This window comes from Pinus tabuliformis, chromosome 1_1 (genome assembly GCF_031772625.1).
Source record: "Pinus tabuliformis cultivar Carrire ecotype Pingquan chromosome 1_1, CPIR1, whole genome shotgun sequence".
In the NCBI taxonomy this organism is placed as follows: Eukaryota; Viridiplantae; Streptophyta; class Pinopsida; order Pinales; family Pinaceae; genus Pinus; species Pinus tabuliformis.
The window spans coordinates 376,710,716-376,738,382 of NC_142297.1; the positions used below are offsets into that span (position 1 = coordinate 376,710,716).

General features: G+C 35.9%; 1 pseudogene; it reads right to left on the reverse strand.

Moving 5' to 3' along the window:
* Positions 1-20,617: 20,617 nt before the first annotated feature.
* On the reverse strand, positions 20,618-26,506 carry LOC149213208 (polygalacturonate 4-alpha-galacturonosyltransferase-like; annotated as a pseudogene).
* Between the last annotated feature and the right edge of the window lie 1,161 nt (positions 26,507-27,667).

The following is a 27,667-nucleotide window of genomic DNA, read 5'->3' on the forward strand; positions in this document are numbered from 1 at the left end:
CTCTTTGTTTGAAAGAATCGTAATCTTCTTTCCTTAGTAGCTAGGATTTTCGTTGCTAAAAATAAACAACGATTGTTTATCATTTTAGATTGCATATTTAGGAATTTTACATCCACATCATGCGGCGAACCCTGAAAGGAAAAATTCTAAACAAGATCAACTCTAAAATAAATCTCAACGAACTTAACAATGCTTTGGAACCTAACGCAACACAACTAGAGGTTTGGGCTAGAGGCGTGTTCCGGTGTCGTAAAACCTAGTAAATATCGTTTTCATCGAAGGTTGGATGATTCCTCCTCTTTGATATGATAAGTGCTGGCATGGACTTGTGCTCCCTGTACTATCGAGTATATATTGGGAGACCACAATAGGCTGATATCCTTTATCCATAGGAAGCCGTGTTTGCCGCCCTATCGATCGCAATGCACTGAACACAACATTCAGGAAGATTGACTTCTGTATATAAGTCCTTGGTAATTTCTCTTTAATTTACCACCAAGGTGTATATTGCAGTTTTGCTTTTGTTTTGGTAATCCTTCTGTCTAGATTTTTAGAGTAGTCATTTTCATTCCTTTTCGACTCCTTAAAAGAAAAGGTCCATCTAAGCACTTGTCACTTTAGGATCATTAAAAATCGAAGGGGACTAGAGTCATCTTTAGCTTTTTCTTCACTTTTAAAAATTGAAAAAGCAAATTTGTGTCAAAGTGTCATTAAAATTTATTTAATTCAGAATAAAACCCTTGTTTCTTTGTTGATCTTAGGTTGAGATAATGGAGTCCACTAATTAAGGAATCCCTCCTGAAGGGAATCCTAGTCCATTTTCTTCTTGGGGAAATGTTGGTGCTCCGTATATGGCCACATTGTTCCTTCGAGGAATCACAATTGGTTTGCTGGTATGGCTATTCTCGACCTCTTTCATTCAAAATATTGTAATTCCTAAACAATCGAATCAGAATCTAGTTGATACCGAAAGTGACCCTTCACCTTCTACTTCATTTGTTTCTCCCTCCCCTTCTTCCTCTTCACTTGGTGAAAATAGTGATGCTAGTAACCAAGTGGCTAATAAGAAGAAGAAAGGGAAGGAGAAGAAGAAGAAGAAGTATGTTAAGCAAGGGTGCAACAACGAATCATCTAGTGAAAATCCACACATTAACTCTCCTAAATATCCTTGTCAAATTTGCAGAGGAAACCATTTTCATTGAGATTGTCCTTGCATTCCATGGATCTTGAGAGAATGGTCTCCCCATTCACACTCTCTGGTGTCATCAACCTTTGCTGATCATGTTGACAGCACACCATCAACTAGTGAAAATGAAGTTCCTGGGCAGAAAGGAAAGGTCAAAATTCCATGTCAATTATGCGAAGGAGACCATCACCTTCCCCGTTGTCCTTTCCTGGATGAGGCCAAAAGAGTCTTACGTAACCATCCTACTTCATCACATCAACTTCCACCTCGATACAAGAAACTCTCACCAAGTTCTTTTCTAGTTGAAAATATGATTGACATAACTCAATCATCGGTCAAAACGCCTATCGTTGAGAGTGAAATTTCTGAGTCAATACCAGACTGAAGTCAGCAGGTTGAGATGGCAGTCATCCCAGTCTTGCCTTTAGAAGGTTTGCCTTTAGATGATACAATTTCCAAAGAGAATGAGAACGATACCATTCAAATTATTTTTGTTAATATAGAGTCTGATGAACTTGGTGGAAATCCGCCCATTCCTTTACAACATGAGGAAAATTCCCCAGTTCAAGGGGTTCATTCAATCGTTTATCTAGTACCCACTCCAAGCAGTCGTCATTTACTTCAATTGGAATCAACTAGCAAGACCCCGCCTTCCATCTAATGTACCATTATGAATCATAGTAGAAGTTTACCAAATGATCATGTCTGGAACTATCATAGATGAATGGGCTTCAGTGAGTATCTTTTCTTCAACTCCTTGGAAATTTCTTGGCTCACCATCGCTTATGCCTATGACACAAAATTTGTCAACCTTTAACAAAGGAACCAGTCGATTGTTAGGGATCCTTCCGAAGTTACTGATAACTTGAAAAGGAAAATCGTTCACTTAAACATGATGGTAGTCCAAGTATTGTTAGATTACAATCTACGCCTTGGACGTGACTATGTTTACAGCATGGAAGTTATTGTTTCCATACTCTTTCAAGTGATGTGTTTCCTACATGAAGGAAAAACTGTCCAGCTTATCGACTAGCCTTCATTTCCCAGTTCAAACAAAACTCCAAGTCAAAAATCATCGCTAAATGGTCTCTTTGCATCAATAGTGTCTCTTCAATCTTCATTCTATTCACCTGATCCGCCGAGTAGCCTAGTGAATGTAACAAAGCTTAGGGGGCATGAACCCTCATCTATTCTGAGATGAACCCAGCTGAAAGGATAAGTTTTCCCTTATTGCGGCGAGTAGTCCGATGAAAAAATAGGTTTCCCTACAGGTTAGGTGATTAGTCTAAAACACCATTCACTTCTGTCTGCGCTTCAAATAAATCCAAGGAAGTGTTCTTGTCTAACCACTAACAAAAACAATCCTGCTTAGCCACAATAACTTCCATATGGTTACCTAGAGACTCCCCTTTCTTCAATGCCTAGGGGCATGCAAAACCTTTTTATGCAAGCAAAAAAGAACCAATTTCATTTGTTAGCTTTTTAGAACTTTTTAGCTTTTTAGTTTGTAACTTATTAGTTTATGTGATTGTTCTGGCAATGTCTGCACCACAAACAGACCAAAGGAAGGGTTTTGTCTAAGCAGCTGATGAAACCATCCTACATAACCTCAGTAGTTCCTTATCTTTTTTGTGTTGTTAGCTTTTTAGTTTGGTCGATTCTAGCCTACATAAAAAGGCAATGAGCAATGTTTCCACAAGGTTCAAGCTCGTTAAAAAATAAAACTTCCAATGAGCAATGTTTCTGCAAGGTTCAAGCTCATTAAAAAATAAACCTGCCACTGAGCATATGTTCCCCCAGAGTTCAAGCTCATTAAAAAATGAACTCACCTTTGGTAAATAACCTTTGTGATTACCCTGCTATCTGCCTTTTGAACCTTGGTTGCGTTCCTACCATCACCTCCATTCTTTTGGCTAATCATACACTTCCACTTGATTGTTTACCTTTTTGAGGAACAACTGTGATGAGTGGTTCTGTTAGCCACCCTCTTCACATCACCATGCTTTCAGAAGTTCCAAGCTTACTCAGAACCGGTTGCTACCCTAAAATGCCACTCATTCGTCAAAAATGAGTCTCTTTTAAACTCTTTTTAGACTCGTTAAATATGGAAAGATTGTCGAGCTATTAGCCTTTCCAGCTTATTAAAGTAAGGGGAAGTGTCATCCCTCCTGTACATTTTGATCATTTTGGACCTAAGGGATTGTCCCACAAAAAGATCGAGCGCTTGTCTTTTTTGGCTCACTAAAGCAATCAAAAAGTCATCCCTTTAGTATTATTTTAAACTTTTTCGGGCTTAAGGGATTATGCTACAAAAAAGAACTGCTGGAGTTTCCTTTTCATCCCTTTTCAAACTTTCTAAACATGAAAAGGACTAAGTTATCCTTGTCGTTAAACTCGTTAAAACAATAGCGACAAACTTGTCCACCTAGACAAGAACGAGTTTCATTGTTGTTAGGCTCGCTGAAACATAGCGACAGGTTTGCTCGAAGGGAAAATTATAGAACAATCATATGTTATCCTCCTCAAGCTTGAAAAAAATAAAGAGGTACTAGTCAACAATGACTCGGGAAAAAGGGAAGAAAACTTGAAGAATTTTATTGGTAGCAGGTCACTCTTGAACATGACACTTTCACTCCATCACCATGATTAAGTTGAGTTGGGTTATTCCGTTCGCCAATCATATCACCATTGGTCCTCCATACCATCCATCTTTTAGGTTTAATGCTAAAAATCCATCTCAGTGTTGCCGATATGTTCAAGAGAAGTCATTCATAGAATTCAACATCCAGTACAATACCTTCACCCTCCATTTTTCATGAGCGCCATTCGTGAACCTTGTATCATCAGATCATTTCCACCTCCATAAAATCATTTTCTTTGTTTCATGTTGTAGATGTGGGATACATTAATGCCCTCCTATGAAGGGTCACATCTTGTCGACATCAGCTCATTATCCAAGAAGTTGACTTAGAAACAACCCTTTTAGTACTTTGAACCTTGCATGCCTCAATGGCAAGTTTCTCACTTCCGGTGACAGGTTTACATCAATGGCCATCAACCAAAAGATTTTTCATGGTGTTCGACATCGAATCATATATTCACACCACGTGAATTGTACTGTAGTACCTTGAGGGTCATTATCATTATCGGTGATTCCTCTCACGTCTATTAACAACTTACATTATTGGCTAGTAATTAGGCGATGTGTTTCCATGTTTGACTTCAGGACGTCTTTTCACATGGATCGACTTGTACATTGGGTGAAGATTGAATGATTTTGAAGACCCTAGATCTAGTTTCATCCATCCAGGCTACGATATATTTAGGAATATAAAGACATGAAATGTACGTAGAAGCTGCACAGATGATCATCCAAGCTAAGGGATGATGACTCTACATATAAAGAATCACCAGTCTGCAACAATAGATGATTATCTATCCTATGTACGTGAAAATGAATTTATAAATTTGAGCATGGGAATTCTCACCTCAGCTAGATCATGAAAATAATATGATGATGATGCATTTTATTATATCTTATACAAGTCACCTTCTAGTTCAAATACCTCGAATCCTCATGATAAATCATTTCACCCAACATGAAAAGATTTACGACTTCATGCTTTAGGGGGCAACTGTTATAGACATATTTGGGCACTGCAACTTCAATATTATATGTTGATAAACCAAGGGCTCTTTAACCCCTAAAAGTGTTGTTTCATACCCTAAGGGATCATAGTCAACTGATTACATCATTTCCCAAAAGTTCCACCTGAAGAACAACTCAGAATTGGCCAAAATGGACCATACTAACTGCTCCACTGTCAAGGTGTGATGCATATTGACTCCTACACTAGCCAAGTGTAATGCATACTGAAGAGGCCTTATGTGGGGTGCGATGAGCGAGAATAGAGAAATGTCTTAGACAATATGCTAAGTGGATTCTCATGGAATTTTTTAGAAACTTCTCCTATGACACTTGCCTCTCTGAATTCGCCTAGGGATGAGTAAGATATCAAAGAAATCTCCAAGTGGAACTAAGAACTAAAATTGGAATGACACTAATTAAAAACCCAGAGATGACTCAAACCCTTGCAGACATCTATAAATGGATCCCTCATCTGAGAGATCTAGAGGCCGGAATTTTGTAATTTGTAAGGAAGTGTTGTTAGTTTGTCCTTGAGAAGGAGCATTGCATTGTTGGGTGAGCTTGCTTTTTATGAGGTGAAGAGGGCTTTCATGCTGGGAGGATGATGCTGGATCAGACAGTTGGGTTGTAATTCTCCCTTCTATTTTAATAAAGTTCTTTGAGTTTTCCTCCATACTATTGTGTACTTGTGAATCTTGTTATTTGTGAATGCAATTGTATGTTCAATGTATTTATGATCTTGTGTTGTTTATGATCGATCGAGATGTTTTGATATTGTTTTGTTACTTTGTTCTACATGTATTCTCTAAGCAGGATAAGTAGGAGAGAAGTCACAAGCTCTATCAAGGGAGAGAGAAATCAAGCAAGGAGTCAAGCGGAAGATCTAGGTTGGTCCCTTTTCTTTTCTCTTACCTATCATACGTAAAGGAAATCACAAATTAATTTGATTGTTTGTTTCTAAGATAGCTGCAATCTTAGTGGGAATAACATATCAAAAAGAAACTAGTTTTCCTGGAAACAATATCCATCTATAGAGTTCCATCTAATGTGGCTCAACAAGGCCTAGAAAGGAGCATTCCAAACTTGGGAGGGATATTTATGACAACAATATCAAGTACTACAATTTTCACTGGAATTTGGGCAAGGGTAACCACTAGATCCTTGATCAATCCTAAACAAGGCACCCTTTTAGAATCAAAGGTGTACAAGTCATGGTACGATTTATTTATGTCGAGTTTCAAATGGTCCATGATAGATTTTGGCATAAGGTTGTGTGATGTTCCTGACTCAAGCATACAATTATACAACATGGAATCATTTGTTTTAAGAGTTACATAGAAAGAAGCCACTATCTCATCTATCATGTTTGAACTAGGGCCAAAATATAATGTTGGCTTTTCATCTTGCAGACTTATGACATCACCTTCAACAACAACCGAGGTATTTTGTATCCATTTTGTGAGTTGGTTTTTGTAACTAGGGTTTTCAGAAAGTTTTGATAGTGGAATTGTGATCTTAACCTCTGTAATTATTTTTCAACATTAAATGTAGTCAAAATGTTTTTACCAGTTTGGGTAGTATCAATTGATTGATTTAAGGGCTGAATACGACTTGTTTGAGGTTTAATAGTTTTGGTATGTGGCTCAATTATTGGAGTTTCCTTTGGAGGTCTCTCAAGACCAAGCCTAGGCCTAATATCATATCTCTTGTTTAATTCTACAATAAAAAATTCAGAGAAAGCATGATATTTAGAGTCTTGTGAAGCTTCCTGATCTTTTTGAACATGATTTTGTTGTGAGAGAGGAATGATGGCTATTTGATTAGAAGAAGAATCTATACTATTAATATCTTCAATAATTGTCATAGTATTATCATTAGGTTGTTGGTCATCTATGAATAGAGGAGTAGGAACCTGTTGATCATTGCTAGGTCTCTGAAGAATTTGTAGTGGTGGATTTCTTTTATACTGAACTTGATTTTGGTTTTAAGGTCTAGAAACTATTTGTTGTATTGTCCTAGGTTGGGTCTTAATCTCTGAAATCGTATTTGATATGTTTCTAACAAGAGATGTTATTTCATATATTTTTAAGTCTTCTGATTTAGTCTTATAGGAACTAGAGGCTTCTTGAACAGATTTGAGTTTTCTTTGGGCTTTTTCTTCCTTAAGTTTTAAAGAAGTTGAGGCTACCCTATTTTCTTCTACTTCTATAGCATTTGTTTGCATATATTCAAGAGTTCTTGAAGTTTTCTCTCGTAGCATAACAACAATATCATCATCAAAAGCCTTAGAAAATCTAGACTTAGTTGCCGCTACAGGGGGCTTATAATTAGCAGGCATTTTGTGATAGAGTTTATTGAATCTTTTGATAAAATTTGATACTAGTTCACTGAAGTTCCTTTGAAGCTCTTCAGCTTATGTGAGGAAGTAAAGAGGATCCTTTTTCACACCCCATTCATTTTTAAATATGTTTGTAAGCTCTTCCCAATTTCTAATGGAAGATGCTTGTACCTGCGTAAACCAAGTCCTCACATTTCCTTCAAGTGACTATACAAACAATCTCATATAAACGTTTTCTTTTTCGATATTCATGTTTTATGGCAAGTCTAGGAAAGCTTGAAGATGGTCCTCAACTGACGGACTAGTTTCTCTATTGCACTTGGGAAGGTATTTTAAGTATCCAGCTTGGAATGCATCAAGGTTATTAGGTAAGACTAAGGTAGCGTATCTAGCCTGTACATTAGGTTAGAAAGCCATGAAAACAGTTGATGTATGAAGTGCTTGAGTTGTATGAGGCATTTGTGTGGATGTAGAGGATGAAGAAGAAGTGGAGGAAGAAGGTGGTGATTTAGGAGTTGATGAACTAGTTGGAGGTGAAGGAGGAGGAGATCTCCTGAAAGAATTCAAAGGAGTCTTAATAGCTAACTTTGGGAACTGTAAAGGAATATCTTTTTTTGTTTCAAAGAGAGGATTGGAATATATAGAGAAGGACTCCTCAGATTTTTTAGAAGAAGAAGCTTCAGATTGGTCAAAAATGGAAGGAAAATGGTAGGTGGTAGGGGATATGAAATATGTGAGTTTATATTTTGGTATATTAACACCCAAATTAGATTCATTTTTAGGTGATCCTAGTGGTAATGTGGGTATTGGATGCCATTCTATTGAATGAATAAGGTAGGTTGACTTAAAATCAACTCCTCTGTTTAAAAGTTCAGCAACCCTAGGTGATAAATGCGAATAATCAGGATCATATGGGATATTACTATAGGGGTCAAATGATTCTAATTCTTCAGACTATAAGACTGAAGAGGAAGAAGAATATGGTTAGTGTTACCTTTTAGAACTGGCTTTTCTAAGAAGCCTTTCAGGATCTGATAGAGGACTAACAATGTCAACTTCTAAACGAGATCTGGTATGTTTAAAAGGTGCCAGCTTCAGAGTGTTGAGTCACCTAGGTGAATGATTTTGACTTTTATAAACATTTAATCACCTTAAAGGAAAAGAAAGAATGAATATCGTTGTCCCAAGGGAAGCTTAAATGAAATTTGAATCCCCAGCAGCAGCGCCAGTCTGATGTTGTACCTATGAGATAGTAGTACGTCAGCTATCAATGCCAGAGCATCTAAAATATTTGTTTTGGGGTTTTTGGTTTTAGTTTTGGAAGGCCAATCAATGAAGACAGATGTAGAATTGAAATACTTAATCATTTGGGTTATATTAATATCTCAGCAAAGGGCTACTATAAAGCTTTATAGAGTGATATAGATAAAAAATAGTGGTGAGAAGAAGACAGCAAATAATATGATTATCATAGTTTCTAGATTGTAAAACACAACAATCATAAGTATGAAAACCTTCTGAGCTACGTTCCAAAGGTTCAAGGCAATATACTTAAGCTTACACAAGATGCCGATGATTTATTGATTAGAGGATATTAGCTAAACATAGAGTTCATTAATCCATTCTCTTAATAGATGATCACTTCAGGATCTTATAGGAATAAATTGAGACACAATTAGTCCTACCTAGATATCTCTATAAGCCATAAGCATATGAAGAAAAACATAATGACTGATAATTGGAAAATCTTACAGGATAACACAAACTATGTAAAATTAAATTCAGAATCCTCTAATTTGTATTAAGGTTCCAGAAAAACTGAGTACACCACGTGTCTACAAAAGCCTCTTTCAAAGGTGCAACCAGGTTCAAAGTAGAATGAGCAGTCAAGAATTTACAAGCAATGAGCAATGAACCTCAAACTTCGAACCCATAACAACTCGAGAAGTGAGTTATTTATACAATAATGAAACTAAGGAAATATCCTAAAACTGATTAAGATTTATTCTAGGAAAGTAAATATCATCATACAAGAAGATAGGGGCAGCTATTGAACTACCTCTTATTGTCCCTTTTATTTAGGTTGTGCTCGCTTTGTTGGTCTAATATTTTTCCCCTTTAAGCTGCTTAATTGTTTGTATCCTTTGCGCTGGTGAATTTCTTTATTTGATATTTCATATGATACTCTTTTAACTCTGTAAATATCCTTTGACCCTGTTGAGTAACCTTTACTGTGCATTTCAGGGCTTTACTATGTTTTTCAAAAGTAAATCCTTTTAGATTTATCTTCAAACTGTAAACAGGCTTTTTCTTCATAAGCTTGGAACAGAAGTCTTTACCTGCAAAACACAGAAATTGTGAAGAAATCACAGGTGACAGAGGAGGACATTGATGGCTTTATTGAGCTCGAAAGGATAGTGGAAGGAGTCCAGGGCACATTAGAATTAAAACAATGGCTTTATTGGTCAAAGAGACTTATGGAGGGTTTACTATGAAAACAGGCAAAATAAAGGAAAAATAGTTATTTTTCATTTAAAAGGCCAAACAAATTTATTTTTGAAATATGAGGCAAAGTCAACAACAGTCATTTTATCATTATGCAGGAGGTGTTTTTGGTTTTCTTCACACCGCTTTATGAGGCGTGGTTGGTTTTGGGAGGGCTCACCTGAAATAACTTGAGCATGACATGTAGCACAGGGAGTTCAGTTGAATATCGCTTTTTAGGCAGGTAATGCTCGTACAGAGAGCCAACCCAAAAATACTGAGAATCGTTGGATTTGAATGTGTTAGATTGGATGGTGGCGGAGTGAAAGAGTAGCGCGGAGGGTCCCAATGATTAATTATGGTAGCAATGGATTTATATATGGATTAAAACTGATGTTCGTGGTTAAATGGAGGTTTAGGTTATTTCTTTGTTTAAATCATAAAAATTATTTAACAAAGAAATCCTTTGCAAAACATGATAATGTGGATTTAAAGAAATTATGAATGTGGGCAGATCAATGGTGTTAGGTCTAGGTTCTTTGCATATTGCAATCGCGGTTTAGTAGAGGAATTCCTATCAAAAAGGAATGTGATAGGGGCTAGACGCGACGCGGAAATAAAACATGGTTAATACTGCGATTGGGTATGGGTTGTCATCACATATCAGAGATCGCAAATGGCAGAGGGTATATGCTTTAGTGTGACTTGCGATGGGGGTAGATGCAAAATGGCAATGACTTATGATATATATTGCGTCGAGTCTGGGCCCATTGCAATTGCATATCGTAATGCAGGGAGAGTGCATTCATGTTGAAAGGCTTGCGACCCACCGATATGATATTTTATTAAATATATAGTTTTGTAATAAAACTAAAGGTTTTCGGGATACTTTAATAAGTGGAGTTAATATATACGGAAAAGGACTTTTTTAGGTATTTAATATATTAAGTTAGTGTTAATATAAAATATGAGTGGAAAAAGGAAATACATGCAGTATAAAGCTTTTTATTAAGTTAGTTTCCTTCACACACACACACACACAAACACACACACATATATATATCAATACTTAGGCTAAACAACTTTTTGTGGGTTTTTCAGTAAAAGGGGATTTAACATGGGTTTTTCACTTTTCATAGGTAAAAAGGAATTTGACATTAGGAAAAGGGTTTTTTCTTTATGGAAAATGAATGAATTTGAAATGTATGAAGGTGGAAGGGGAAATTAGTAAACATAAGGATGAATGAGGATGAGGGAAGTTAATTAATTGATCATGTGGACCTTCATTTTCTTTGTTTAATTGCCTCATGGATACAGAAACATATGGTAAAACATGATAAATGTAAATTTTGTCCAATTAGTTATCATACTTTTACAACCTTTCTTCTACTTACCCTTTGCATATCTTATCAATTTTCTTCACTTAATGGGTGCATTTAAGCTAGCAAACCCTTTTCCTTTCTTTTTGTCTTACAAAAGAAAACTATCTAATTCTAACCTTATAACATCCAAGGGCTCAGACTAAATTGATGAGAACCTTATTATTCTCTACCTAAATATTGATTTGCCAAGATTAAACAGTTTGGCCAGATCTTTATTCTCTAACTATAACATCAAATTTGAAGCGTGTCAAGATTCAAGTACTTAACTGTCATTAGCTGTGGAATTTATGACAAGCTGCACACAACCATTATTTTGCAGAAACAAAGTAGTGGCATTTAGACTTGCTCACTTTGAGAGTTTATTTGTTTTCTTTTCTTTGTAACCTAGCATTTTCTTTTTGTCTTGATTTTTTAGGACATATAACCTAACATTTTATTTTATATGGACATCATCATCAAGATTTTTTTCCAAAACATTCTATTCAATATTGTTATGTCCATATCCTAACTTAACATTTTTCCAAATATTCTATAGTATCAAAACCAAAAAATTCTACAACAGGAAGATCATTTTTTTTTATAACTCCATAGGGGAATATACTGAAAATGTCTTTAGAGACTCAGAAAATAGAAATTGTAGCATCTGAGAGATAGATTCTACAGCGATGGTGAAACAAATTTCACTATTTTGGGACACAATTTGCCTTTGGTTGGGGAGGTACAGAAATTGGTGCTAGGACACAAATTATGGGAAGCGATAAGGCTGTGGGAAGATGAATTGCAGTGGGGAAGATTCCCATGGGAAAATTCATCACCGAGGTCCAGATACTTCTGCTTCAACCAACTGTGAATCTCATACAAGTCAAAATCACAATTAGTTTCAACAATCTTATATTGTCAATCCACTAGTGGTTGGTGATGTAGGTCTATGGCAGGGGGCAACATGGGGTCATGGGAGGATTTATATTTTTTAGGTGCGACGATAGAAGAAGAAAGAGAAGGAAATTCAAAATTAGATGATAAAAATAGGTGAAATTAATGTCCGAATGCAAATTGAAGGTTATGTAACTGGTTGGAGTGGATGGTTATGCTAGTCACTAACTGAATGTTACATGGACACACTTTCAGCGACTATGAACTATAGATTATTCATTACCTATTTATCATAAAATGGAGAAAGGAAGTGACACACCAATTTTATTATGGATTATAAAGAAAAATGAAATTTTCATTATGTTTTAACTGTTTAAATGGAATGGATTTGTTGTCACGGGAAACGGGCAAGCGTTAATTAACAACGATAATGTTGATGTGGTGGTGGGAGTGCTAGATGAAAACAGTACATTGGGGAAAAGTGATGACAAGAGAGTTCTTTAGCAGAAGCAGAGTGGTGTCTGAAGGCATGAGGTGATAGACAAGTAGTGGAGGGGAAAGATTGATGTAGGAGCGAATGTTGGGGATGGTGGAGTCTGCATGGAAGCATGTAAGTGGAGTGGGAGTGGATGGAGTCAATGGTCAATGTGAGGGGGAAATGTAGGATGACATTTTTCGGAGGGGGGTCAGAGCAGTAAGGGAATAAGTAGGTGGGGTGTGAAATGTTTTCAAGCTACCACATAGAAATGGATTACCACTTTTACGGACACCCCCCCCCCCCCCCCCCCCCACCCCCACCCTGCCAATTAAACCTTGGAGGGGATCGGGGGGCTGAAGATGACCCCCACCGATGATCTGGGCAGGGTGTATTAGAGCCATTAGAAGGTGTGCCTCACCTTTATCACGTAATGAAAAAGTGAGACACATGAAAACATTTATTTACAACTTTGAAAATGTAATGAAATAAGCAATTAAATCTTAACATTAAATATTCATTAACCATGCTTAATACTCGGGTTAGTTATTTTTTATTCTAAATAATATAATTCAACCATGATTAGACTATATGGTTGATTATTCAGTAACCTAAACTAATTAAATTAATATATGTTAATCACACTTACTAATTTACTTCTCTATGGAATTTAGACAAGATGCAGACATTATTGAAACTTTTCTATGGTATTTATAAAGCAATTTTTTATTTTTGAGTGGCCTTTGACTTGCTCACTTCCATCCATATTTTTTTATGGGGTATTTTCATTCTTTTTCTTCTTTTTTCATATTTTGATTTTTTTTAATTCTTTTCAAATATATTTTTTTTGTATGCCCTTTATTTTCTTTTCTTTTCTTTGGAAATAAATTTGTAGGATGGAAAATTGTTTACAATGTCTCATATACAAAATTATAGCTACAATCAAGTCATCCTTTGAAATATAGGACCCTGATAGTGGCTCCAATGGGGATGGCACCCTCCTTGTGAGGTGTCAAGAATGTTGTATATTAGTAGCCTTGATCCATTGGGAAACATGTATTTATTTTCCAACTGAATCTGATCCACCTGTTTTCAATCATGAATGTGGGTAACAAATAATCATAAACTTAGGGCCTTCTCTCTAGAAAACAATTTGTCATTTGAGCCAACCACACTCTTGCAGTAGAAATAGTAAAATGGTCTGTACAATGATTTTAAATGAAATTGATTTAACTTTGAGGAAAGTAGTGTTTGAGAAGTTTGCCATTGATAGGTCCACCAGGAAGTGCCTGCTCAGTCAATTCCTTCAAGAAAAATGCATTATTGCCTTATAAGCTTTAATTTTATATGGCCCTTTCCACAAACTGTCGAACTTACCATGCTTGCCTTTGTCTTATTTCCTTGAGTCCCAATTTAACACCAAGTCACCTACCTGGAAGTCATCTACTTTTGTTCTTGTGTCCTAGACCCTTTTGGTGTTGTCTTGAATAAGTTGAGTTTTATTATACACCTCTTCCCTGGATTGTTGCAACTCTATGGTTTGGTTGATCCTTCTTTGTAAGTCATTCATTTCCACTTGTGATTCTTGTAATATTTTTAATTGAGGAATTCCTAAAGAAATGGGGAAGACAACATCAACTCCATATTCTAGCTAGAATGGATACATTTCAATAGAATTTTTGGTGCTAATTTGGCGATCTCATGTAAACAGGCTGCAATGTTCTTAACATTAAGCTGCATATCATAGCCTTAACACTCGATTCTAATGGAAATAAGCATATTTCCATGTTTTTACCTAATAGGGAGGTTTTTTAAAATGGGTGTTCTGATTTGTAGCTTTGATATAATTCAATTTTTAATTCGATGAACTACATGCATATTCTGTTAAAATAGAAATGATGTGTTTCACAGTTTGGTGTATACCACGCTAGAGAAATTGAAACAACAGATCTCTCCCTTTTTTCATTCAAATAAATTATATATAAAGAAATCTTTATTTGTTATGGTTTATGGTGAAGGGAAGATGATATCTAATGCTGAGTGTATCAAACAGTATTGAATGTTAAAGACCCTATAGTGAAAGGCAAAGCACAAAGAAGGGCAGATGATATTTAATGCTCAGCGTATCAAACAGTAATGAATGTTAAAGACCCTATAGTGAAAGGAAAAGCACAAAAAATAATTGAGGACTCAATTGTCCATAATACCCAAGTGAAATTTACCCATGTAGAAGGCCCCACACATTTGGACATCATATAATAACTAAAAAAATAATAACCTGAATGACTTGAATACAAACATCCCATGTAAGACTAGTGAGAGAACAACCTAGAGTGCACTAGGACATTTTCAATTCATTTGGAGATCGATTTCTACAGTCTCATGAAAGAAAAAAGTTTTGCAGTTGGCCCCCATTTCTAACATTACACATAGCTAGAGATGAATAGCCAGAAGAGAGCAACTCAATGCACCCTTTAAAAATTTCACTTTGTTTTCCATTTGTCTCCATTATATCATATAGACATGTTATGCTCAATTGAAAAAATGATTCATCACCACTGCCACAACAAAATCTCACTGTTTGAATCCACTCCAAACTTATTTCATCAACTACATAGGTTTACACACATATGCATCTTATGATAGAAGAGAAAAAGGCTCTGCTAGGTACTGGAAACTTTAGATTCAATCTCAGAGAGAAAAAGTAGAAGGAAAAAATAAAATCCAAAGCTGCAACATCGCTATATAAGTGGGGAAAGGGAAAACAAAAGTGATACAATGAATTTGGTTCTTCCTCAATTGAATGAAACTATGAAATTACAAATATGTAATGTAGGAATACTCTAATTATCATCCAAAATCCAACTTAAACTCTATCCACTAATTCCTCCAAGAAATCTTTCCAACAACTAATAAAAATACGAATGTAAGAATAAGCCAACTGTCAACAACCATATAGGTAAGGCAGGTTTACCCTTCCCTAAGAGCAGGTGCCAAATAGAATTGCGAGCTTTTCCCATTAAGTCAAGCAACCTTGTTAGATCATTTGGGGGCAGTGACTAGGCCGAAAGTACCCCAGGTGACCAGGCGACTATGACCTTATCATAAATGTGTAGACTGTAATTGAGACCAAAGGGATTTAGGACTGCGGCATACTACATTGAGAGAGCCTCAAGTCACCAGGTCATTATGAACCTAATCGTAAACAGGCAGACTGTAACTCATCAAGAATTGTTTCATAAAATATTTAATTTGTTAAACCTCGGGTTTTACCAAATCACACCTGAACAGTAAATGGATATGGCAAAAAAGTTGAAATAACTAGTTTGAGGATGTTCTAGTTTCAATTTTTCCTTGAAGTAATTTGCCCGCACTATTGGGAAAACAATATATGTAAACCAATCAAAATTTCCATATCCAAAAGACTGAAATAATATGAATATGAAGTGTGGGTTTACTGACAAAACCACTCTTTTCCTCAAACCTGCTCTTAAGGGCTATAACAAATCATTATCAAGCAGCCCATGGACAAGGAAAAATTCAATCAATCCATAGATTCACCAATAAATCAAAAAATAATACATAGAGAAAGGAATGGGAAAAATGTTTTAAAAAATGATAACAAAAAAACCAATTTAAAAATAAATAAATAAAATAAAATAACCCCAAAAAGTAGCTTTTAGAGTGCATGAGAACTTACCCTCTCAAGCTCATCCTAGATTTCCTGCAACTTTTCAATGGAGAGAACAAGCTCATAGTCTATGTGCTCTTCCTCTTCCCTTTTTGATCTCTTGGACTTGTCCATCTTGCCCAGTCCTTCTGACCCAAAAGTCCTAAAAATCCAACGGAGTTGAAGGCGCAGGTAGAGTGGCAGAGAGGGAATGGTCCGAGTATTCATTATTACCTCCAGAAATGTTGTGCGATCCATCTTTCCATCCTCAATGAAGAAAACTTCCAAAGCTTAAAATTTAGATCCTATCTTTCATTATTATGTCCAGAAATGTTGCACACTCCATCCTACCATCCTCAGTGAAGAAAACTTCAAATGAAATATTATCATTAAAATACCAAACAAGTTGTTGATTATTTTTTACTTCCACCTACAAAAGAGCATTTTCCAGTCCAGGAGATATGTTTTGAAATAGTACCATTGGTAGCAGTGTGTGTGCTGAGCTACCAGGCTGCAATGGTGGCACCTAATTTACCAGGAACGAAACTTAGGAAAAGGACTCAAAATAGATGTGCATCTACATCCTATTAAACTAGCAATATTTATAGTAAATAGAACTAATATCTCAACTATTTTCACATTTTATGAACTGTACCTGTAGAGGTCCAGCAGTTGCAAGACCAAAAGAGTTATTCTAAAGCTTCAAGCTGTAAAAAAATTGACCATTGCACCATATAAATTTCCCATTGATCTGAAAGCCTTGACATACTGATGTTGCAAGTAAAACAGGCAATGGATGCTTGCACAAAGCATTAACCAAACATCACAAGTTGCTTTAATTAGGTTGATGCTTATAATAGTAAATACAATTCACATCTAACAACAATAAAGCCTATTTTTTCCATTTGTTATTTACAAAATGAAATGGAATTGACTATCTAATACCCACCCAGAGCCTACTGCTCACTAATCTCTAGGGACAAGTGAATTGCCTAAACCTAAGAAATAACCAAGAATATCTAGGACATGAGGTGGAGTTGCTGCTATGGGTACTACTTTTGATTGAACATTGGGACCTTTGGCAGGTGAAACATTGATTTCTGTCTCAGTGGCTGATAATTCTTCATATGGAAGGTAACAATTTACTTGCAAGTTTGGAGGTAACAAGGTACAAGGTACATATGGAAAGACATATGGGAGGTAACCTGTACAAGCATAAAAAGTGCTTAGAAGAATATATGTGTGCTCTGACTTCTTAGCAACATCAAGGAAAGACTTAATTTCAAAAATAAATTCTTTAATGATCTCTGTACCTATTACTTACCACTTCAGATAGAAGTGTTGAGCATGAAAACTACCAAAAAAACATATTATTATTAGACATATTGGAAGAAAAATCCTTGAACTAAGCATAAAATATAATACTTATACTAGAAAAAACTTACAAATGCAAACATGTCAAACAGTGACAGATGAACTTAAGCCTTTTAATTGAAATAACTTACCACTTCTCTGGTATCCATTTTAGAATCCAAACTAAATCCCAAAACTTAGAAGACTAACCACTCTTGAACTTCTTTCCTTCTCATTCTCCAACTCAAAATAGTGAGCCCCATGCTTGTGATCATAGGGCATAATAGAAATGGCATCTAACAATCCAGATGATGCCATCAGCTGAAAATCCTTCTATGCTAAGTATTTATTGTAACTTTTCTAGAGGATATATAGCTTGTACCATGCATAAGCATGATAGAAATGACTTTCTAATATCTAAAATATCTTTGTTAACTCTCAATAGCAGATTTTCGTCATTTGAGGTTTAGGAATCTTCTTGACCATACACAAGGCCATGCATATCTTCTATAGAGTGAAAATCTTCCTACATATCATATGCCATCCGTCATAAGAAATAGTATAAGGAAAAATTATATTAAAAATAAAAAAATTAGCTCACATATTCTACAGTAGGTTGATGAAAATTTCATTCAGCCCAAAGCTTCCTCTACAATAGGGTATTCTCCAATAATTAATTCCTACAAGCTCAAACTATATCAACCTTCCCATATAGACAAATATAATCTTATATCTAATTCAATGGATAACATTTTAGGTTTCTAGCCCTCATTCGATAATGATACCTTCTTAAAGGTGCACCAAAAATCTACTCAACATGACATTATAACTATTTACATCATTGGAAATATGGATAAACTCCCAACCAAAGATAAATGTGTTGTGCCTTTTTCCCATAAGCATTTATTAGCATACCCTTTTTAGTTGAGAGAAGATCCTTTGGATAGTGGGATACAATCTTTAGTTCTTGTGAGGGCATCCAAAAATCACCCTTGGACAATTGACTGCTAGCATCTTTACAACAATTTTTGCTCACTGACTTGATACTTGTCTCAGGGGAGTTTTCCTTGAGGGTCTTTTGCCCAACACTTTTCCTTAAGGTAAAAGTGTGTATACATTGTTGTATGTAATCTTGATCTTCCATATTATCAATACAAGAAGATACAGATCCACCAGTTGAATATGCAATAAGTGCAAAATCAAATAACTTAAACTGCTCACACTTTTTGTTTTCATCGAAGTTGGTTGATGTTGCATGTTCTTCATAAGAATTTTTCCGTATTTGTCCATACTGTTGTATTTTCTTTTTTTACAGTACAACTTTCATCCACACTTCCCCTTGAATGCAATTTATCATCATTCATTTCTTCAATCTTATATTCATTATACATCATACTGGATAATGATCATTCTAGTATAGAACAACCTCTGCATATTATTGGTGAATAATTGTACTTAATGGGTTCTCATGTAACAATTCCCAATACCAATGGAACAACATATAATTTGAATCACTCAAGTAATGAATCTCAATTTAACAACATTATAATATAATTACATTCTACCATAAATACACATCTAGAATTCGATGGATTTATGGGAATGAAGGGAAATTGGAAAGCCAATGATCTCCTACAGTTATGTATGGCCTTGTCTAGTACCTATGGCCTCTTAGACAACCAAGATTGAGCTCAAACTCACCCCAGCAAATGAAAATAATGCTCAAGGGAGAGGGAAACGACTCTAGTAAGTAGAAATCCACCCAAGAATGCTTAAGAACACTCTAGGTAAGGAGAGAGAAATTCTTAACAGTCGTATAGAAACCAAATTAGCAACTCCTTGAGGAAATGAAACATCTCCAGAACCATGGTAGTTGATCTCTAACTCAACAAGAAAGTGGATTATGAGTAACTCAAAGCTGATGCATTTCATAGAGCATCAATCAATCAAGAGTTTCTGAATGATGCTAATAGAAATTCAATGGAGAGTTATTTATTTCAGCCATGAGCACAAAGACAGGGAGCACATATAATATAACTAAGGAGTAAGAATGATGATAACTCATACACCATAAGTTTATTATATCTTAGGAACATATATTAGATGAGAGCCTAGCACATTGCCTTCATTTTCAAAAGAGAGATGTCCATGTGCAAATTAACCCTCACTCCATGTGAGACTATTGTAGCATAGCTACTATGGGAAAGTGAAGGAATTGGTCGTGGAAGTTAAACACTAAATTAAGCTATTTTTAATGTTGTCCAATTAGGGCTATTGGATCTTGTCATAGGCAAAGATTGCAGGACATTTCAACAGTACAAAGGAAACAATCCAGACATAGTCACTCTTTGTTTAGTTAAGTCAAAGCTCATAGAGAATGATATCTAGGCGTTTTAGCCTATATTCGACCTCTTTTGCATAGCAACCAAGAAAGTGAAAAATCTCGAAGTCTGTAATCCAACGGGAGAAGAAAACTCAGGATAAAAAGAAGTCTACAACACTTGAAGAAACTGAAGTTTGTGACTAAGCCGAATCTCAATCTAAAGCTATCTATTTGCAGTAGGATATGAGTATCTATGGTAAAGAGTCAAGTGTTTATTGTAGTAGCCAAAGATTAGTAATAGAAGGAAAAGAGTCTGTAATTGGAAGTCAATGTATTATAATAAGAGACTAAACCTGTAATAAGGATAGAAATTCAGAAGCTTCTTCTGACTTTTACTAAGCAAAGACTCAATTATTGACCTTCACTTAAAGAGGAGGGTTGACGTGGAGGGACTCTTTCGTCTTGTGTTGGATATCTCATTTTGAATAAATTCAATAAGAGGAGGATTGTTTGGTTTTCCCCTATTGAGAGGTTTTTCCCTACCTTGAAAGCCTCAATCTTTGTGTCTTGTACTTCTTTGTGTTCTTGGAAGAACAATTTGTGTAATTACTTAATGAAAGAGAAATATTAACTAACAAAGAAAAGAATACTTATATAGGAGTTTACTTCCAACTATGAAGGAATACAATGAGGACATAAAATTTGTAAATCTTAAACTTGGCTAGGCCACTACACCTCCAAAAACCTGACTCATTAAGCCATAAACTAGAAACCTTCTGTGGAACTCCAAAAACAAATGAATTAGAATGAATTATCAACCAGAATCAAGGGCCTTTACACTTTACATTTGACAATCTATTGCAGTATGAATATTGAGGTCACAACTATTCATTTATATTGCACTGTTGTAAGAAAGGATGATCATATTTTATATATTTTGTCTAGTAAGGCCTGCACTTCATCATTGCCAGCTCTAACCAAGGTTTCATGTTCCCATTGTAATGAACAACAACTACATTGTCAATCTCTGAACAGTCCACACTAGGATTATATCCTAAACCCAGCACATGCCAAGACTTGTCCAAAGGATGGGTCAAGCCATAAAACGTTCAATCTAGGGGGTAGTGTTCCAAGCTTCCACAACACTCTATCCTCATTCTGACATACAATAAAAGAAAAACTTAGAAATCGAACAAAGAAAAACCCATTAAGTTTTCTAGCTAATTACTTCAGATTTACTTCAAATACTTTAAAGTAAGCATCATAGGAATTAACATAAATAAACCACACTACACACTTACCATGTTCTGCCACTTGTGATATATTCTAGTTATATCTTGTTTCTCCCATTCTTTGAGATCAAATACATTCATCCCATATGCCCAACCACAAGCATTAGGATCAAAGTGCCTGGCTATGTGCGGATTGGAAAAATTAAGGTATTTGTCAAACCAGTGAAAGCTTTCTCCACAAGTTTCCACTGAACCATTAACCTTTCCATGAAGATCTACTGACCACAAGGGCGTCAAATCTTTCTGCACCACAATATCATCATCCAAGAAAAGGATCTTTTCCATTTTGGGATAAACTTGTGGAAGATAGAAATGAATATGATTTAGCATGGATAAATATTTTAGATTTATATATTTCAAATTGGAGGAACGTGCTGAGAGTGTAGTCAAGTGATCTTCCTTCAAATAATAGTCCTTCATAGCTGCAGATTCAAGTTGGCGAAGCACAGGACAATAGGAGGAACTGAGCCATTTAAAATCATCAACATTTTCTACATGTATCGTAGCTTTCCCTGGGGGATTAAGTAAAAACCACATTTTCATGGCCCCAAAATTTAACTTTTCTGTGATGAGATGAAATACATGTTTCTTAGATTCCTATAAATGCATGTAAGTCACCTACAATGAGATCCAAATATTAAAGGTAAATGCAGAAAAATTGTTGGACTTCTAAACTTTAGAGTAATTTAAATTAATGACACTTCACCCTAGCGCTCATGACAGTCGAATTCACAACCACAGATGTAGCCAATACATTGTCAGAAAATAATGCATAGTGATAAAGAGTCGGATCCTCCAACTTGTCCTTTTTAGGAAATTATCACTTTTCAAGAGGAAGAAAGTAATAATCTATGGTCAATCGCATGGACAGACAATGCAGGCCCTTGGGAACAGACTTTGTTGCCACCTAACTTAAAAATTTACTTTTCTTTTCCAAGGTCCTTACTTGCTCGTCTGCAGACTGAAGCATGGCTTGCAACTTCTTTGTTACTTTCGCACAGCCATAAAATTGTTCTCTAGCCTTGGAGAGGACATGAAGCATAGTCTTGATCTTCTCAGGTGCACTGAAACATTCATATCAATTATCAATCATGAAAAAGAGAATGAAAAGCAGAAAGATTGACACACAGACTGAAACTTTAAAAGAAACAAAGGATATGAACACCAAATGCAAATGGAAGCACTTACTACTCTTGATTTAGAAGCAGCCAATGCGAAAATCCAAGGGGTAGTGTTCCAAGCTTCCACAACACTCTATCCTCATTCTGACATATAAAAAAAGAAAAACTTAGAAATCAAACAAAGAAAACCCATTAAGTTTTTTAGCTAATTACTTCATATTTACTTCAAATACTTTAAATTAAGCATCACATGAATTGACATAAATAAACCACACTACACACTTACCATGTTCTACCACTTGTGATATATTCTAGTTATATCTTGTTTCTTCCATTCTTTGAGATCAAACACATTCTTCCCATATGCCCAATGACAATCATTACGATCAAAGTGCCTGGCTATGTGTGGATTGGAAAATTTAAGGTATTTGTCAAACTAGCGAAAGCTTTCTCCACAAGTTTCCACTAAACCATTAACCTTTCCATGAAGATCTACTAACCACAAGGGCATCAAATCTTTCTGCACCACAATATCATCATCCCAGAAAAGGATCTTGTCCAGTTTCTGAAAAACTTGTGGAAGATAAAAATGAAGATGATTTAGCATGGATAAATATTTTGGATTTATATATTTCAAATTGGAGGAATGTGCTGAGAGTGTAGTCGAGTGATCTGCCTTGAAATAATACTCTTTCATAGCTGCGGATTCAAGTTGGCGAAGCACAGGGCAATAGGAGGAATTGATCCATTTAAAATCATCAACATTTTCTACATGTATCACAACTTTCCTTGTGGGATTAAGTAAAAACCACATTTTTGTGGCCCCAAAATTTAACTTGTCTGTGATGAGATGAAATACATGTTTCTGAGATTCATACAAGCACAAGTAAATCACCTACAATGAGATCTAAATATTAAATGTAAAATGCAGAAAATTTGTTGGACATCCAAACTTTAGAGTATTTTAAATTAATAACACTTCACCTTAGCATTCATGAAAATTTAATTCACAACCATAGATGCAGTGAATACATTGTTAGAAAATAATGCATAGTGATAATCCATGGTCAATCACATGGACAGACAATGCAGGTCCTTGGGAACAATCTTTTCTGCTAGCTAACTTAAAAATGTACTTTGATTTTTCAAGGTCCTTTCTTGCACTTCTACATACTGAAGCATGGCTCGCAACTTCTTCGTTAATATCCCACTGTCATAAAATTGTTCTCTAGCCTTGGATAGGACATGACCCATAGCCTTGATCTTCTCAAGTGCACTGAAACATTCATATCAATTATCAACCATGAAAAAGAGAATGAAAAGCAAAAAGATAGACACACAAATTGCAACTTTAAAAGAAACAAAGGATATGAACACCAAATGCAAATGGAGCACGTAGTACTCTTGATTTAGAAGCAGCCAATGTGAAAACTATTACCTTAGAGGTAGGTCAGAATCTGCATTAGCCTCACCCAATGTACGCTAACATTATTTAATACAAAGCATCAATTCATGGTATAAATCAAGATTATTCCTAGCTTGGGAAATGCTTGAATACACCCTAGCCATGATTAGTTGGTCTCGCATCAATCTAACAATGGAGTCAGAATTCTCGTTCTCATTCTCCTGCCTCCAAATGTTGTATTTTCCCAGGACAGCAGAATCTACCTCCTTGGAACATTTAATTGCTACATTTTCAATCTCAACTCATTTTTCTTCATCCTGTTGAATCAGCTTTGTTGACCTTTTCTCCCTCCTCTTTTGTCTCAATTGCTATAAGAATTAAACTACTATAAATTAAAGCATACTATGCTAAAATCTAAGAAATATAATTTTTTCTATTGGAGAAGTAACATTCAAAAAGGATTTTGGAAAATGGTCTGCAAATGGTCTGCATTACAACAACCATTGTCTTGGGAGTTTGACTAGACATTACCTTACAGTAGGCTACCAACATCATAGATCAGTTAACTAGGGAAAATCAAAACTTACCATCAAGAGCATTCTCTTTGACGTCTCGATGTTCACTTCCTGTGTCATCCTCTTGAAACCTCGTAAGAAGTTCTTCGTCATTGGAAGTTTTTTTCTGCACCTCGTCATTCATTTTACCCCCCTCAGGATTTTCCTTGCCTTCTTCATTGAAGATCACACCATCTTGTTGCGAATGTAACTTTTCTGAGTTGTCTCCAGAAGTCGTTTGCCTCTGCTTGATGTACACCGTTAGAAATAGAGAAGCACCCCTGCCAATGTCAGTTTTCACTTCCTGCTTAATACAACCCTACTCAACTACATAGATCATCATCACATAGGTTTCCTTACATGTTCAATAGAGAAAATAACCAAAATCTTCACCAATCGTACCTCAGAGTTAGTAATATCCCTTTGGTTTACTTCAGAGGGCTTTTCTAATACCCATGAGGAAGATAAATCATTCTATCCAACAATATTTAAGTTTAGAGTTCCTGAGTCCTCTGTGTTAGCTATTATGACATCAATCACCTACCCAGTAAATAAAATTTATTTTCAATTCTCTACTCAATAGGGGAGAAATCAAATTTAAGATATCCAAATGCAGCAGGTTTCTTATACTTGCCTCCTTTGGGAAGAGAGAGTCAATGCTCTCTGTTAAACTCTGCTTTCTCCAGTCATCTACCTGTTCCTGTGAACCCCACAGATAAATAGATAAGAGTGATTTTAAACATATGACAGAGCTCCAGTATCCTCAATAATTCCTCTCTATTTCAATCCACTCAGGTCAATTAAATTTCAGTTTAGGGACATTATTTATTTTTTGGGATTAGACTAACATAAGTGCAAGTGCATTGCCCAGATCCTGAAAAAGAACAAAATGGCCATAGAAAAATAGAATTGGTTTTCAAGATGTGGAAAGAGAATACCATTCTAATAGATCCATCTCCTGAGAAGTTGTGCCCTGCTATTTTAAATGACAAAAAATGCATAAAAGGTCAAGTAGAAAGACTTGATGGAGAAGAATATCTATAAAAATACTGAAACACTAAAAAGGGGGTTGCTTTGTTATCATGCATCTGTTAAGATCAAGATTTCATTACACATCAATAATAAAATGGTGTGTATAATATATATCATTTGTTTTGGTCAATGTGCTCTGAACACTGTGGGAACAGTGTAAAAATGATATGTATAGCAGAAAGTAGCTGGTGAACAAGATTTTCATTGTGAATTGGGTCTAGGTTGGGTGGATCAGAACTCGTTTCAAATTGACAAATGAGAAGTGGATTTAGCTTTATGGATGGAAAGTGGGTTTGGATTGGATAATGAGTGGACGGGAAGAATGATTGTTACCCTCCCCACCTAGATTCAATTCCTATAATTAAGATGTTGAGCTGAACTCTTAACAAATATATTTTTATAATACCCATCTAGCTTATGCAGAATCCAGTGCACACTTAGTACCATCCTACTCAGAATGAGGAGTGCCCAGGAAATTCACCAAGCAGTTGCCCAACAAATTTACCAACCATATGCATTTCCCTTTATTAAAAAATGTAAAGAAGATTGTTATTTCTTGCTATCGGGATGAATGGTTTCATTATCTTTGGCAAGGGGAATTACTCTAGGGGCAGTTGGTAAAACATTTTCTCTTGCATGAGAGAGGTACAAACTATGAATCTTTCTCCTGGTAGGTATTATACCGTGTTAATGCAAAGATGGAGTTCATAGCTTCACACATATCAAATGAAAGGAAACCTATAAAGAAAACTCACAAAATGTCTAGAAAAATGCTAGAGGTGCTAAACTTTTGACAATAAGCGACGAAAGTAAGTTTGATAACATTTGTCCCTTTAGATCCTGTGCAAAAGGATAAAAGGAAAATCAAATTCCAAAGTAGGTCCATGGTGTTTTGGTTCAATGGTTAATCGGGGGTGGTGAAGGCAAATCAAATTTCAAAGCAGGTCCATGGGGTCTTGGTTCAATGGTTAACCGATGGTGATGCTAATTCCCTCCCAAGGCTAAAATCACATAAACACATTATTCAATGGGTTCTCAATGAAAGGGATCTTTCTAAAGTAGTATAAGATGACTACACTTCATTGTAATGGAGATCTTACTTGAATGTTGTAAGAAGTCTACACTTCATTGTAATACTACCAGATTAAGAAAGGGCATGCTTGCCAATAAAGATAAATTAAACATTGACCCACTGCCAAAAAAGAGACAGAAGCAACTTGAGAAGGGAGGAGGGCAGGAAGAAGCTTACCAATGAGGGAGGAGGGCAAGAAGAAGCTTACCAGTGAGGGAAGAGGGAAGGAAGAAGCTTACCAGTTGCAGATGTAGATGCGGAGTGATGAAACCTAGCTGCCAGAAAAACCAATGGCATGACCACAAAGAGAACTAGGAAGCCCACCACAACTATTCGATGATGGAAACCCCGATCTCTGCATCCTCCATTCCTAGCACGCTAGTATCCCTGCCAGCCTCAATTCCACATGCCTCTTGTTTTCACAGGCATCTTTAGCTCTCAACCCTAACACCACTTCTCTCCTTCTCCTCCTCCTAAATAGATATTGAGCAATGCAACCCCTACTCAATCATAATCCTTTACATAAAGCCCATATCATGGTTAGCAAAAATATATGAATTCAGCAATGACCAAACAAGCCCTTAGATCTCATATATACTTCAGAGCATTTGATAGAAAAATTTACCAAAGGAATTACGGAATGGATAGATCAACTAATTTCATACAGTTTTGAGAAAGAAAGGGACACTAACATGGTAAAAACCTAGATGAAATGGGCATAGGGGCCAGAAGTAGACAAATTTGAGGGTCTCTATCTCTGTTAGCCTTTTTGTTTAAAATACCAAAGCATATAATTAACGGAAACACGTCATTCGGATTTAGATGCCAACATAGATGTTATTATTAATGGCGATCCTCACCAGTCTAGCTGATTGTTCATACACTACAACATAGGAAGAGGAAGAACAGGTAGGTAGCATTGGGTATATATGACGCCCCTCAACTTACTAATTTAACAAAGCAGGTATCGACTTCGCATGCCATGCATTGAGGCATGTAAAGGTGAAGGGAATGCTAGGGGGGTAATTTGATGCAAACCAAGGGTGAATTATGCCTCCCTGAATGCACATCATGAGACTGTGTTTAAGGTTCGTGATTTTGAAGCTATGAGAATAGTAGAGTGTAAGCACAAGAGAGAAGCTAAACATATTGTGATCTAACATTTAAAATGGTGACTTTCTGATTGATTTCTCATTCAGAATGAAGAGAAAAAATTTTATGATTGCGGAAGAGAAATGATGAGCGTTATACTGAGTAAAGGAAATACATCATTTTGAGGCCATGGATAGATCTTAATGGTCTAGGATGCCAGTGTTAGTAAAACCTTACCTAAATGCCTTATGACTACCACATGGATGAGTGTTACACTTACATTATTGATGCACTAACCATAGGGAGTTGGTATAATATTCATGGTTATGGGTGCTTAAGAAATTGGGTTTTCATATACCTATGAAG